Here is a 17,059-nt window from a genome sequence, read left to right on the forward strand (position 1 = left end):
GTTTAAAGAGGAGTTTACTGTACTGATGTTTTGGTTGAAGGCATGGGCATTAGTATTGCTCAAGGGGTATCCATGAAGTTCCAGTGGGATGGCCTCACTTCTAGGCCTCTTGTCTTCACAGGAAGAGTTTAGTTTATAATGCACAAGCATAACTTTTCCTACAAAATGCCAAATGTCAAGTGGACAGAGGCTGACTCTTTTCTACATGAGCCACTTTTCAGGTCATGATTTGCTGGTCTTCCTTCTCATTGGGCAGGTGATTCCATGAGTCTTGATTATAAGTGACAGTTCTGCTTACCTCGTATTCGTCCTCACTCTGTGACACGAGGTTTACCAGAATGGTGAAGGATGCTCCATGCAGGAAGTATCTGCATATGCTTAAATGGTGCCCTCCCAGAACTGACCCTGTATAGGACGGACTGACAGTTATAATGGTTGGTGTGATATGAGATGTGGTAGCCACTACCCTGCTCTCTGCAAGTTCCTCTGTCTGGAGTCTGAAATGCCTCTCTTAGATGGTCCACTTTGGGATTCCTCTCATTGATTCTGTTAAATCCAAAGAAGATGATCCCCTCAAGCTGTTGATGCTCTCCATCTTAAAACACTAATAGATTTGAAACTCCCTGTAGAATTTCCATATGGAAGGGGAAATGACACCACGACCACTCGACAGTGTGGGAACATGTTAGCTTTATCTGAGGGTTGAGGGTCTTGGCCCATTGCCTTGGTTAGAGGAGCCAGCACTTTTGCTAATTTTGCGCTTTGAGGTCAAGGTCTCCAAGCCTCACAACATTGGTGTACAGTTCCCTGAAAACCATTGCTGTCTTCAAGCTATGTGTGCAGGGGACTGTCCATTACTCAAAGGAGACTTTTTATTTAGTATCTTTAAAAAAAAAAAAGACACAAAGCATCAGACACACTTCCTAGGGCAAGTAGCCTGTTTATCGTTACTATAGACCCTACCCCTGTGGCTCAGCATAAATCTAGCCTGAATATTTCAATTACTTTCTACACAGATATACTGAGATGAGAAGAACATCACTGTTGATTTCTCCCCGTCATAGGCAGCTGTGTGGCCTCTCCAGGACGACCTCATCTTCCTAAGGGGCAGAAGTCATTTTCTCTCTGACATCCCCAGATTTGTAATTTTCCTATTTGACAATCCTGTATACCATGCATTTTGCTGAGAGGCAGGTAAAACAAATAAAAATTATCACCATCAGGAAAAAAATTTAAATATAAACAACATTACATTAGGGGACAAGAGGATTTTTCTTTCCTTTTTCCCTGCAGATGGCTAATGTAATGGAACAAAGTGCCTGTTTCTGAGTATTGCCATGACGACTCATTTGAACTGAGCAAAGGTGCCTTAGACTAATTTTGGAAACTTCAATATGGCAATGTGCTAAATTTTAATTATTTCACTTCCTGCTTGGTATATTAATGTTGTGATTACCCTTGAAAGAATATTACCCATGATGATTTATGTGAAACTCAGTCAGCTCTGCAGCTCTATCAGTTTCAATTAAAACAAAGCACGGAAGAAGTGCACAGTCCCTGAATCTGCTGACACACAGGAGCATCGAAATCCCTTTACCCAAAGCATCACCTCTTCTATGGTCCAGGAAACCACCATGAGAGGAAACTGCACGGATTCGCTCTGCTAGCTTTGGATTCATAAGAAAGTCAACCAGGAAAATGTATTTAGATGTTTCATTTCTACTTCTCAGACGATCTAAGGTATTGGGGTCCATAACCCACCCACCCCACTTTGTAAGCTGTTAAGGGATGAACTAGCCCAGTGGAACCACTGAATGGTTATTGGTTTCTGATTGAAAGAAATAGCATTGGATCAGTCTCTGGCATTTGATCTGTGCTCATGGAGAAATGTTCATAACGCACGTGCATTTTCCTGAGATGAAGTGCTGGCTTCAGAGCTCATTAATCTCACTGACTTCAGCCATGGTGAGGTCACAGGGCTTTCCACCATGTGTCCCCAGTACCCGGGCACTTTAATTTCCAATTTGGCTACACAGCAATTGAAATCTCTTCTCTACCTGGCAACCCTTCCTAAATCTAGTCCAAACAGTGTCTCTGATTTTGTTTGCCAAATCCAGAGAGGCCCTTCTTCCTGAGTACCATAGAGATGAACAGTCAAACCTGATTTTAGTGGTGGTTCCATTTAAATCACATTTGGGAACTCTTGACCACAGCTGCCGCATTATAAATTCAAGGGAATCCAAGCTTGCCAATGTGATGGCTTCCTGAACATTTTGCCAAGAGCTGGATCTGAGGCCCAGTGAAGAGGACAGGGTTTCTTCCTCTCTTCATCCTCTTACTAACCCCTCTTTCCCTGCCCCACTCTCTGACACAAGGCCATAATATTATAGAATCCTAGAATTACAGAACTTGTGAACCAGTGTTTATCTTGGTCCTTGCATTGTCTCCAATATAGGCTCTGTCTTCTAACTCTTTTATCTCTTTCTTCCTCCACTTCCCCACTAGATACTGGATACCCACACTGGAATGGACTGAGAACCTTGCCACTTCTGGCTTTTGCCTGAATGCCTTCTTCATTTGTGCTAAATTGCTTCCGATTGCTGTGATAAAGATCAAGGCCAAAAACAACTTGGGGAGGAAAGGGTTTATTACATCTTACAGCTTATTAGTCATCATAAAAGGAAGTTATGGCAGGAACCTAGAAGCAGGAATTGAAGCAGAGGCCATGGAGGAATGCTGCTTACTGACTTACTCCCCCATTGCTTGCTCAGCCTAGTTCCTTACAAAACCCAGGATAACCTACTCAGGGGTGGCACCATCCACAGTGGGCTGGGCTCTCTCCCATCAGTTAGCAATTGAGAAAATGTCCTATAGACATACCCATATACCAATCTAATGGAGTTGATTCCTCAATGAAGTTCTCTCTTTAAGGTGTCTCTAGTTTGTGTCACATTGACAAAGAAAGAAGAAAACCTAATGAGCCCATGAGGACATCTTCTAAAAAGCTTTACTCTTTTTTTTTTCAACAATAATTTTGAGTTTTAGCTTTAATTCTTCTGGTTTATGCACCAATGATTCTTTCTTAGATGCTTTTGACAACCCTATTAGCTTCTATCTTTTCTTGCTTATGTTTTCATGGTGTACTGTAGACCACGGACTGAGAGACTGCTTCTGAATTATCTGACTGTCCCACTCTGTAAACGGAGGTTTCTCATTCATTTCCTGGCCGCTCAGACCTGAATAATCACATAGAAACTATATTAATTACAACATTGTTAGGCCAATGTCTCAGCCATATTTCTAGCTAGCTCTTACATCTTAAATGAACCCATTTCTATTATTTTATATTTTACTACAGGGCTGATGATTTGTCTGCCTCCTTCAGCAGCTACATGGCCTCTCTCTGACTCTGCCTACTCTCTCTATTTATATCTTCCAGTCTGGCTATATTCTGCTAAGCCATTGGCTGAAACAGCTTTTTTATTAACCAATGGTAATGAAACATATTCACAGCATACAGAAGGAATCCCAATCCCTGCTCCATTGAATCTTATACCATGCCACGCTCAGCATGAAACACAGAGGTGAAATATCAATGTTACCACAATCTGCATCCATCAACGACTTCAGCCATTTTGTTCAAGAAGATTATATTTCAAGCTAGTTAAAATTCACTGTCCCCTTATGAAATAGACACATATTTATTTGCTACAGGTTAAAAACTCTGAACTCGAGAACTTGTGCATTAACCTCCTACTTAGAAAACTACAGATCTTGGAGCCATTTGGCTCTTGCTCTCTTTGGAGGAGGGTGCTGAACAGATGAAACCCTACATACACAGATCCCCAGATCCAGTGAGCTCTACATTTAGAAGTACATCCTGGCCCAAGCACTTTTGACGTGGCTCTTTAATCTGCATGCACGGTCCATTCACTAGCAGGTGTTGGTTCAGGCTGCTGCTGGTTTTGGAAGGCTGTGTCACATATGGTTATCCCAAATCCTGCATCCTGGATAGCCATCTTCAAGGTTGATATCTGTATGCTCAGTAAGTAGATATGTGTCATTGGTAAGCATGATAAGCTAAAAGTCTAGCCCTGTCTGTCATTGTTTCCCTGGTCAAAATGTCAGGGCATGTCTACTAATAGCTGGCTCTCTCTTCAAGAATGTGATGAGGCTGGGGAAGCCCATAGCTAGTAGAATTGATGAGTTAGTTTCATCTTTCACTCCCTACTTGTTAAGCTGACTATTTTTATGTTCGCTATCTCCAATTGCTTCTTCGATAGAAAATTATTTGTGATCTGGTCTAATCTTCCTCTTTTATTCCATCTTTTTTGAGATTATATTTTAATTACATTTTCCCTTCCCTTTTTTCCTTGCAAACACTCCTCCATTCTCCTCCCCATTTTTTCAATTTTATGTTTTGTTCTCAGAAATTGTTATTACATACATGTATGTGTTTGTATATGCATATATATTCCTAAATATAACCTGTTGAGTTGAGTCCATGTAATGGTACTTGTATGAATGACACCAACCAATACAGAATTTCTTCTGTCTTTTCAGCTTTTTCTTTGCTGAGTTGCTGACAGTAACTCCCCCCCCCCCCCGCCAAAGCCTTGAACTTGCTGGCCAGTGGCTCTGTCATTGAGGTACAGCCTCAGCCCTTTCCAGGACACTGTTTGGGGAAAAAACAACTACACTTTTGTTACACACGTGTTACCTTGTTTTTCTTGCATCCCTTTTCTCTTATCCTTTCTCCCAGGCCATAGTTGAAGGTGTCTGCATTTGTCTACAGGCATCCAGTTCACATGTTAGATGCCTTTCATGTTCCCAGCATCTTTAGTGATTTTTTTCTCACCCCTACTCATCATCTGCATCCCTATGTGACAGGTTTAAAGGGGACTGGGTACCTGTGCACAAGGAACAATGTTGATGTCTGTGTGGTGGTTAGTAATTCTGGTTTTGTCATATGATTTCCGGCTGCCATAGCTGTTCAAAACTTTGATTTCCAACAAAATTGAAATAAGGGAAACTTCAAGATGGTGATGATTAAATAGGAAGTGTATGCATAAGGGGCTTTTAGTACAGTTCTGACAAACAATATGTAGAGAGTATGCCCAACTATATGTTTACAACAGTGTGTAAAGACATTTTTTACCGGCAAATAAACAAAACCCCAAAGTACACCATTAACAATTTTCCCTTTTCACCCCTTCCTGTGGTTCCCATGGAAATATATACAGTTATATATACAGTTATATAACACTGTGTCCTTCATCAGAGTACTTGCAAGAAACAGATGGCTCAATCAGAAAATCTGAAGAGAGATTTTAATAGGGGGTATAGCCAAAATCAAAGGCACTTAGGAGGAACAGAGTGACACCCAGTAAGAAGCTAGTACTGTCCTTGGAAAATAATAGTACTCAATTTCAATAGTTGTCAGTGACTTTGAACTGAATATCAGTCAACTGTGGCACTGCCGCTCTGTGTGGAGTTATTACTTGATATGTCATGGGAGGCTGTTGCATGTCTCTGAAGGGGCTTGGAGTAGACTGATGAATGGGAAACAAAGAGGCTTCTAATTGTGTGGTGCTCAAACTCCAGCCTGCCTGGACTGGATGGATAGACCTAGCCTGAGAACCATGGGTAGGATGCATAGACCCTGCCTGAGAACCATGGTTAGGATGCATAGACCTGGCCTGAGAACCAGGAGCAAGATGAATAGACCCAGCCTGAGTACCATGGGTAGGATGCATAGACCCATCCTAAGTACCATGGGTAGGATGCATAGACCTGGCCTGAGAACCAGGAGTAAGATGCATAGACCCAGCCTGAGAACCAGGAGCAGGATGCATAGATCCAGCCTGACTACCATGGGTAGGATGCGTAGACCCGGACCTACCTAAGAGTTTCTGGTGCTTTAGGTCTGGGATGAAGCATTTGCACTTATAAATTGCCAGATATTCTGAATGATTGAGAATGTCAAACAACAAAATGATAACAGGATATTAAATATAACTGTGCCTGTAGTTTTAGTGGAAGAGACAGCATATTTAGAAATGAAGAATGAAGCCCTATGAGAAAGGGCAAGTCATAATACAAACAGTAAAAATCATGTGCATTCATCACTGTGTTTACAGTTTATATAAGTTATTATAATCCATTGTGCTGTGTTCTAATGAAGAGGAGGCCAGGCCTGGTGGTGCAGGCCTCCAATCCTACCTATTCAGGAGTCTGAGAAAGGAAGATCACAAGTCTGTGGCCTCTCTGGATTACAGAGGGAATTCCAGGACAGCCTGGGTAACTTAGTAAGTCTTCGAATAAAATATTAAGAGAGGGCTAGGGCTATTTCTCAGGGGCAAAGTGTTTGCCTCTAATATATAAGGCCCTCAGTTCAATTCCTAGTATCATACATACATACATACATACATACATAACTAAATAAATAAATAAATAAATAATAAATAAAGACATAATTGAAAGTGGTAGTACTTAAGCTGAATCAGTCTTGTTTTATATTTATTTAATGTAATTAATTTTTTGCTGCAAAAGGCTAAAGAGAAGGACTACAAAGGTAAGTGAATGGGTGTATAAAATGCACGTGCATGCACACAAGCATGTGAACGTGTGCACATGTTTGTGTCCAGGCGCTCACGCACACACACACACACACACAGACATTAACATGGGTGTATTGATGAACACCGTGGCCACAGTGGGAAACTGGATACTACGATGGTGCAGCATGACTTAACCATGATCTTCACAGAGGGAGGCGTTCATGCAGTTGGGGAGGAAAGAACGCATATGACTTGAAACTTGTAATACAGAATCTACTGCACCAATCCAAGAGAAAGCTGACAATAACCGGGTGTGAAGAAGATGAGAGAATGGCTCAGATACATTCTTTGAGTAGAATTGGCTTGACGTAGTGATCACACAATGTAAAATACGAAGGGGAAACAGAACTTAAAATTGAGTCTCAGTTTCCAGACTAGATGTTCTGGGAGAAAATACCAAAGACCACATAGTTACATTAAGACAGTGAAAGGGGTATTGTCCCACGTAGTTCTATTTACATGACCTGGGGAACATAAAGAAAAGAACATTAGCAAGCTCCTTTTTCCTTGGATACTTAACCAAGATGACCTGTTGTATCTCTACTCCAGTGTCTCTTTCCCCTGATTCTCTTCTGAATCTCCCAGACATAATGTCTCACTCATTTTCTATGACATCACTGCCTTGAAGAACTCCTGAGAGCATATAAAGCAATGTTGAACCTGTGTTTTCCATGGCAGTATCTGCTGCCAAGTAAGCAGTTCCTTGTACTAATGAGGTACCCTAGAGCCTGATACACACTGGTTTCTTAACAAATGTTTTCTTTTTTTCTTTTTTTAAAATAAATGAATGTATAAGCTTACCCTCCTCTGTGACAAGCAGGTTCATTGAGATGTGGGAATATGAGAGTGGAAAAATGAAGGGCAATCAAAAGAAGGTCCACGAAGGTGTGCGCATAATCAGCTGTCAGCACATCCTACATTCAAATGCAGGTTAATGCCAGTAAGTTCAAGTAAATGCTGTCGGTAAGATTCCAGTGGCATTGTGGAGCACGTCTACTCACTCCGTGCTGTTGGATGCTATGGTCTTCTCAGCTAATCTTGATGAAAACTGATGTGGCTCGGCCAAGGGTCACAGAATGACAGTGTACTTAAGGCATACCTTATTTTTCTGAGTCTAGGGCAGGCTGGATTTTCTAAGGTGATTTTCCACAATCGTGTGGAGTGAAGTTAAGCTGATGTAAGCCCAGGGTAACATGGCATGTGAGTGTGAGGATGAGCATGAGCAATGACTCCATAAACGCAGACTGATGTCACTTAGATCTAATAAGTATTCCTTTCCTAATACCCCTGAAGAAAAGGTAGTATGGGTTTTTTAAATATGAATTCCTAGGTCTAAAAATGGCATACGTGAATCATAATTGAACCTTCCTAGGATCTCTGTTGAAGGGGAATAGGAATAGACACATAAATAACCTTGAACATTCAGATCCAGTAAGAGCTTAAGAGTATTCAGGGATAGGCTTGCATTTAAATGTCTAAATTTAATGTCTAAGTGTCTGAGGTTTAGCTAAGACTATGGAAAAACTGGATTTGAACAGACCATCCAAGAAACACACATACAAGGTAAGTGGGGAGATGACTTGGCTGGTGTAGAACCTGACATAGGCAAAGTGTGAGAGCCTGGATTTGAATCCCCAGCATGCATGTAAAACCTGGTATGGTGGTTTAAGACTCTAACGCCAGCACTAGGATGAGGGAGACAGGTGAATGACTGGATGGCCAGGGTGAATCAATAAGCCCCAGATTCAATGAGACACTGAATTCAAGCAGTGAATGATATAGGAGGGCATCTGACACCAACCTCTGGCCTCCACAATGCTCTCCCACACACCTACACAAACACAGGGTCATAAAGAACAATATTTATGAAAACTCAAGATAGTAATGCCCTGAAAAGTAACCTCAAGCAAATTGTTGAAGCCAATACTTCTACTTGTCCCTTACAACGTCTCCCTTTTTACTCCTAACAGATTTGGCTTCTTTTGGAGCATCAACTTAGTAGGATTGTCCCCACTCTGGTTAGCGATCTCTGATCAGACTCAATCTGAGGGAAAACTGTCTAGCAAGAACATAATCCATTCACATTAGAAACTCCTGTTTCCTTTTCTACATTTTTAGAACCAGCAGTTAGGCCAGAGGACTGACATCTTTGAAAGTCCACTAGGATCCCAACATCTCAAAGACATCCCCTCACAACTCTCTTGTTGAAGTTGGAGGAAAACAGGATAAATTTAATGACTAACAGAGTGAAGGAAGAAGGCAAGCCAAGCATGGTGATTATGTTTCTGCTTGGATGTGACTCCGAAGTGGAAACATTAGACTATGGGAACAGTGAGTTTGTCAGGTGTATGGAAGGATGCATGAGGAAAAATGGAATCTTAACTAATGATACCATGGTGGCCTCAGCAAGATGGGTGAGGCCTCAGCACACCCAGCTGGAAGCACAATAGCACCCTGTCTGTACCTCTCCCTTCTTACATTATTTTCACTTGTGGGCTTATCGTACTATACAGCATAGCTTTCCTTGGAGGCTATAGTATATGATTTGATTCTACATATTCCTTCCTAGAAATACCTCCATTGGACACCCAGAAGAGAATGTGCACAACTGGAGGTTCCAAACTTGTTCATAATGTGCACAGTGAAATAAAAATATAGTTTCTTATGGGATCAACTGATGGTCTAGTCCTTCAACTTAGTAATCACCTGTGGCAACTAACAAGGTCTCACTCAAAGGCAGCCTATTTCCCCGTTAAATAAAAGCCCATCTGACGTACTAGAATTTGTGTGGCAAGCTTGGCCCTTTAATAATAACAAAAGTTAAAAATAACTCCCTCTGACTTATAAGCTTTGGACAAGAAAAAAAAAGAGTTACTAATGAAAATGTCAGACAAAGTGAATAACAGCGACAAATGCCATCTCAATAATGGGTCTCACACACGGTAGGCTTAGCATGCAGGTCACATCAAACCTCAGCCCTCGAATGGGCGGGGATCCTGCTCACTCAGCACCTCTGCATTTTTGCTCCGTTATCTTGCTTACTTAGTGAATTTAATGCTGTGTGATTTGCTTTTTATTGCCTCGTTTGTAAGTCTCTCTCTTTCTTCTACCCAAGATATCTTCAAGGGTTTACAGTGCTGCTTACACTTCAAGTCCATTTTTTTATAGATGATAAGTACACGTAGCAATTTACAGGAGCCAAGAAAGAATATGTTACCTTGTGCTTCAGCGTGACTTAAGACGAGGATAGGCAGAAGACTTGAGACCATCAAATGCTGCTTAGCAGTGAGTGATGCTCTCAGTGAAGGGCTCTCTTATCAGATTACTAAAAGAAATTGTTCCCTGTCAACACTTTTCTTTCACAAAAGGTTGGTCTTTTATAACCATTCTGCTCTTGGAATACTTCTATATTCAAGTGTTTTATCCATATATCCATTGAGCAAAAATTCAATTTGTGATTGTTGATTTGAATACCAATCGGACAAAAATTAGAATCACTCCAGTGGGGAGCCTCAACTGGAGAATTGTTCTAGCTCCCTTAATTGTCATGGAAAGACCAGCCCAAAGTTAGGTGGCATCTTCTTTAGCTGCCCAGATACAGAAGGCATGGCAGAAAGAAAAATGACATACCTCTCGCCTTCGTGGCCTTCTTTCTTATTGCTGCCTCTACTGATTCCCTCATTGATATCAGAACTGGAATTTCAAGGCTTCTACTGTTGACTAAGAACAAGGAACTCTCCAGAAACCTTTTGGGTCTCTAGCACCAAACTTGGAACTGCTGAGGTGCCCAGCATTAAGGCCTGAGTACCAGACTCTTAGTGTCTCCAGGCTGAGGCAGCTGATAAACAAGTCAGACTGATAAACTGCTGGGTTCCCAGGCTCTCACATGTGAGACAGCTAGTGTTACTGTTTCATTGTGAGCTGACTTCATTACTTGTTTTACTCTATATAGTCTTTCCAGCAGTTTCATTTCTTTAGAAAACCTTGTACACCACACCATTCTTCTTCCTCTTCCATGTAGCTCACCTTCCATTCCACTGTCACTCCTGGGAAGTGAACTCACTTTCCCACTTCATCATAGGACTATACTCACGAAGAACAAACACAAAGGTCTGTGGTTCACAGTCAAATGTACAGAATCTTGGGGTTGGAGAGATGGGTTAGGAGTTAAGACAACTGACTGCTCTTCTAGGGTACCAGGGTTTTGTTCTCAGCATCCACATGGCAGTCCACCACTTTTTATAACGGTAGTCCCAGTGGACCTAACACCTTCTGAACTCTGAGAGCACCAGGCTTGCAAATGATGCACATATATACTTACAGATAAAACACTCATAAAGTAAATGAATATATTTTTAAAAATAGATCATCATGACAATATCTCCTAAGAAAGGAGTAGAGGATGAGCAAGATGAGATAACCTTTGTAAAATTGGCCTAGGATGTCTTTAACAGTTTTTAGCTGCATCAGAATTCAAACTAGTCTTATTAAATGTACCAAATCAAAGGATTTATTAGCATCATGTCAAATTTTTCTCAGATAAGCTCTGATCTTTTTCTAACATTTCCATAGTGAACCAAAGTAGTTACAAACATTAACAGGTCAATATATCATAATTCTAGTATGTAAATTAACAATAAACACAATTTTTCAAGTCACAATTCTCTTAAATCTATTCTAATCAAAGGACAAGAAGAGGTTTCTGTGATGGGTGAGCTATGATTCTTTTTCCTCTCCAATAGTCCAATTGCATTGCTGCTTCTAACTTTCAAAGATAAGTTTGAACGGTCACAGTCTCTGAGTAGCACCAAAATCTTTCGCAACATTCTTCCTCATTTTCTGAAGGGGGGCTTCAGTCACACATTGCCTCCATAATAGTCTTAACAAGTCTCTTTCTTCCAGAGGGGAAATTTCTGAGGTCTCGGTTCTTAGGTATTTTATTTCAACAGCAGATTTAACACCATACTGGCTTGGTTATCTTTATTAGGAGATATTGTGGCCAAAGGAGCATGTGCATTACAGAGCATTATCTGCTTGCTTATGATTATCTAGTTATTTGTGAACTCTCTTGATGGCAAGTTGGCTCATGTATGTACACCCTCCCTTAACCCTTTGTTACCAGATGCTGGTAGTCAATAATAGGTAAGATATTTTTCCCTCCAGGTAACCTAACACAGAGTGCACATGATGCAATGTATGTACTGATGACAGGCAAGTCTGGAATGTGGAAAGAGATGGCCTAATCCAGGCACAGTCATCTGTCCTGTAGCAGAAGCATGGGCTTTAGTAAATAAATTAAGAAGGGAGGAATATGTAGAAACCCACGGAAGAGAATCTGTTCCACCTTGACCAAAGGTCAGAGAATTCAAGCCTATTCCTGCTTCTTCAAGGATATGACAAGAGGTTTGACCCAGGGAGTGACTGCCTACAGGATGCTTAAACTGAGGTGTGGCCATTGCATGCCCTGCATAAACAAACATAATACTTAACTATAATATAGTTGCTTGATGTTTCAGGTATTGAAGCAGGTAATTGCTCTGTTTGTCCTTTGTATCACATTAAAGCAAGTTTTTACCTTATTTCCCCCTTTTTTGGATTGGGATATTTAAGTATATGGAAAATGAACATAGGTGAATTCAGTATTCAGTGGATTTTACCCCTGGTTCTAAAAACAAAGATAATTTTAAGGAATGCTTCAGGAAAATAAATAGTACTACTCAGAAGGCCCTGAGAAGTGTAAGGTCTGACATTGCCAGCAGGGTTGAAGACATGGGGATGCCAGGTACTTAGTTAATTGTCTTTTGTATCTGTGATAGCCCTATTACTTTAAATATGGTAGAAAACAGAGCTTATAAAAGTCCACTGTGGCTTACCTTTGCAGACATGAGGAGAAAATAATTTCTCTAAGATCTGTTGTTGTCTATTTTACTCTCTGTCTCTTTAGGGGCTTACCACCTAGCTCCCAAATACACCACACACACACAGACTTATTCTTAGTTATGAATGTGCAACCTTAGCTTGGCTTGTTTCTAGCCAGCTTTTCTTAACTTATCCTGTCTACCTTTTGTCTCTGGGCTTTTTCCTTTTCTTATTTCTGTGTATCTTACTTTCATTCTTACACCCTGGCTGACTGGATGGCTGGGTAACTCTCCCCTGATGCCTTCCTCTCCTTGCTCCTTCCTTGTTACTCCTTGTTTCTCCTTCTTTTTATCCTCTCTGTCTGCCAGTCACACCTATCCTTGCTCCTGCCTCACTATTGGCCATTTAGCTCTTTATTAGGACCATCAGGTGTTTTAGACAGGCAAAGAGTCACAGCTTCACAGAGTTAAATGAATGAAGCATAAACAAAAATCACACACCTTAAAATAATATTCCCCAATATTGATCTATATGAGATTCATATTTTCACTAATGAACTACGTGTGAAGGATGCATGAGCCCAGCTCTTTTACATCCTAGGTGCAAACATATGTGTACTGACACCACCCATGTGCCGGTCTGTCTCACATGTGCATGTATTTAATCCATGTTTATTAATCTGAAAAAAATAGCTTGATTTGTGTCTATGTGTCCTCCTGCCTGCCTATGAACATGAAGTTCTTGGGGACAGTGTAAATTTTCTAAAATCAAGTTTGATATTGACATTTTTGCTGGTCACAAATGTAGAACCTGGTTGTCTGAATTTGTACCCAAGACACTTGAGAATGTGCCTTAACTCCTTTGTACCTTGCTCCCCTTAATTAAAAGTGAAGAAGTAGCATACTACATTTTTCCCTGAGGGAAGCCCAAGTTGGTTAATGTAGCCCTAGTACATGTATGCACTCAATGCATGCACTTTATGTGCCTCACAGAAGCCTCTCAACCCATGTAAGACAAACTATGGTTGGATGATAAGAGGATAACAAATTATCGCTTTTATTGGGAAACTGTGCCACCTTAACAGTATTTTTGGAAACACAAAAGTTGCTGTGATCCTGTTGACCACACAGCTTTAGCATGTAGTGCCTGATTCTTTAAAGATGGGGATCCAGATGGAACATCTCAATTGTATTAATATCCCCTTTTCTCTCTGCTTTGATGGTCACTGTTTTTACTTGATTTTATTCCTCCCGGCATCCTTCCATCTTGATATGGGATGGAGTTTGATGTGTTTATTGCTAGCCTGTCACCCAGAATGCAGCTGTGAGTCAGATGGTCCAGTGTATCCTCCCAGGCTTGATCTTCTGTCTTCCATTCACTTTAAAGCTACCTCTCCTCTCCTCACCCTTCGTTTCTTGTTAGCACACAGGCATTGACTCCCGCTGCTCTACAACAGCATTGCTTTAATAGCCAGCCTGGTCATTTTCTTCAGTTCCTGCACAGAGAAACTGCTATCACTCAAGAACCCTTTCTACAATGAAAACCCACCTTTCTAGACATCCAGGGACAAAACTGAAAAATGGCCACACTCTGCCAGGCCTCCCTTCTGAACATTTCCACTGTTGTAACTTCCTCTCCGTGGAACCTCTCCCTACCACACACTTTGTCAATTTCTCTATTTCTGCATTTGCCCTAGTAAGTAGCTAATTTCTCCGTGATTGTTTCTTTATCGATAATTATAAAGACTTGCATTTTCAAAGTGAAGTTTTTATGTATTTTTGCTTGATTGGTGGACTAAAATACACACTAACTATATCATTTTAACAACCACTGCTTTTTCATCATGTATGCAGTTATTCTGCAGAGTTCCTGTTTCTTCTGGTCATCCCTCAGCTTTTGTTCAGTGCCTATTCTTGTAAGTGTTCTTTTAAAAAAAATCATAATAAAAACCTTAACGAGGAGCTGGAGAGATGGCTAAGGTTGGGAGAACATTTTGGTCTTCCAGACAACAAGAGTTTAGTTTTTTGCAAACATGTTGGGCAGTTCATAACTACCTATAACTCCAGCCCCATCGCCTTTGACCTCCATGGGTAGGCAGATCCACACATATACACACATAACTTAAATAAAGTAAAAATATTTAAAAAAAAACTTTGATGAATTTGTTTTATTTTGATATTTTTTTGAGAATTTCATATATGAGTGCTGTGTTTAGATCATTTCCACCTCCCTTCCTCTCTCTCCAGTTGATACTAAGCACATCTTGATGAGCTAAACCAAAGAGAAATGACACAGGAGATGGTGCGTTGGAGAGCTTCCTTTTGGTTCCTCATTTTATTGAAGGTGAAGTCATGATAAAATCAGGATTGCATTTTCCAGATTGACTTGGAAACAAATCAAGAAGCAGGTAAGTTTCCACAGTAGAGAATGCTGATTTAGGGAATGCTTTCTCTCCTCAAGAGCCCATGACACCCCCTGCATGAGGAAAACGGTCTGCAGCAGGCCGCAGGTCCTTCCTCACAGCTGAGAACACTCAGCGGTGGAAGCCCAACCCTTGGGTTACTGTGTCCCATTTCCATCCTTGTGAGAAAGTATCTGAGCTTCACAACTGCAGGCAAAGAAATGCCTTTTTCCGATTGTATTTTCAGAAATCTCAGCCAATGCTTTTGACTTTGTTGTCTATGGCCTCTGGTGACACAGGGCCCCGTGGAGTAAAGCTGTGTACCTCATGGTAGGAAGGCAGTGAGAGAAAGAGAAAGAGGTTGCATTCCTAATATTCCTTCCAGGGACACACCCATGACCTAACTAACTCCCTGCCACAAGTCCCCACTTCCTGACGGTTTCACAGCTTCCCATCCCATGGCAGTCTGGAGACCAAGCTGCCAACACGTGAGCCTTTGGGGAACACTCAAAACTGTTCAATTACCCAGGAACTGTGGCAGTAAATGACAGTTGCAGCTAGTACTCTCTTAGAAACTAATTGACAGGGAAATCACACAGGCCTAAGAAGAGGACATAGGCTACCAAGAGTGGATGGAGCATTGCTCTTAGCAAGAATTATTTTGCAGAGTCTGGCAAACTTTCCAGGGAGTTTATTTCCAGCCTGAATACAGGAGAGATTATTACTCAGTGGTGTGGTGAGTCAGAGGTGTTATGAGCCTCTCAGCTGTGTTTGCACCTAGGCCATCATTTGTAACTTGGCACTTTACTCTTTACAATGCTTAAGTCAACAATGACCTTGGAATTGACAAACATGTTTAATTTTGCATAGAGGCAAATAGCCTGAGGGTTTGCAATGCTATTCCTAGGCTTTGCGTTTGTGTTGAGCCTGGAGTAGAAAGCCGTGTTTATCACCTAATCTTTGTGAAAAATCCTCCCTGCACCCACTCTTAGTACCTTAGATATGCTCAATGATGGAGCATCAGGATCCCTGTGTGTGATGAGCCCAGACTGTAGAACTGAGAAGGATGGATCCTTTCCCTCATAGGGAGATCTCAGCCTCTTTAACCCTCTCAGAATCTGCAGTGGTATTGTTTCCTTCCAACTCAATTCTGGCTTATCTATCTTAATTAACTTTTGTTTCATTGTTTTGCTCTTGGGAAAAGATGAAGTTAAGGACTTTGAGAAATAAACTTATAAGAGGGACAGAAACCAGGGCCTGAGGGATCAGGAGTGTGTAAATCCAAAGGGCTTGAGTAATTAGGGCACAGAGGCATCTTGATTGGGGCACAGTGTTTTCCTGAGTGTAATATGCATTAATATTAAATGGGCCATTTTCTTCTTTGTCAGTTTCAATTGTCTTCAATTGCATGTGAGCAGTGACCGAGTGTCCCAGTTACCTTGTTTCTGAAGACATTCTCCAGAGGTTTTTCCTCTTCAGTACTTGACTCTGTTAGCACATGGTTCATATAGAACCCTTAGACCATCTATACAGAAATAATCACCAGCCCCAAGATCCAGGGGCTCAAAATGACCCTGGAGTCCTCTTTTAAGACTTACTTTATTTTTAATTTTGCATGCTTGTGTGTTTGCATGTATGTCTGTGCACTAATAAGTCTTTGGGTTCTGTAAATCAAGCTTTCAGGCTGGAATGTGACATTGAGAGAAGACATGTCATGATATCTCTTCTTGACACTCAATACTATCGTATGAAGTGGAAAATGGCAGTATCTTACAGATCTCAGCCCTTAACCTGAAAACGAGTACCATGTATTTCCACAGCACCAAAATGATGTATTTTGTGTTTCATTATTTTTATTAAGTAAATACACTGATTTGGGTAGCTGGTTTACTGCAGACTCCCCTCTTCTTAAAATATTCTTACAGACCATGATTTTTAGATCACATAGAAAGTCTAAAATAGAAGAGAGAAGCTGCATGTAAGCAACCAGCTATCTGGTGCTTATAAAATAGATTTTACACATTTTTATAATTATTTGTGAAATTTGGCCACGTGTATGAAGGTTCAGAGGTGTGTCATGTCACGAAACTGCAGCAGGTTGACTGACATTGTTAGGTCACAAGGACAGTGGGGATTGTGATTTTCAGAGGGGAATTAACAAAGTCTGCTTTGCTGTGAC

The sequence above is a fragment of the Alexandromys fortis genome, unplaced genomic scaffold (assembly GCF_014885135.2).
Source record: "Alexandromys fortis isolate MF-2015 unplaced genomic scaffold, M_Fortis_MF-2015_v1.1 scaffold_172, whole genome shotgun sequence".
Taxonomy (NCBI): domain Eukaryota; kingdom Metazoa; phylum Chordata; class Mammalia; order Rodentia; family Cricetidae; genus Alexandromys; species Alexandromys fortis.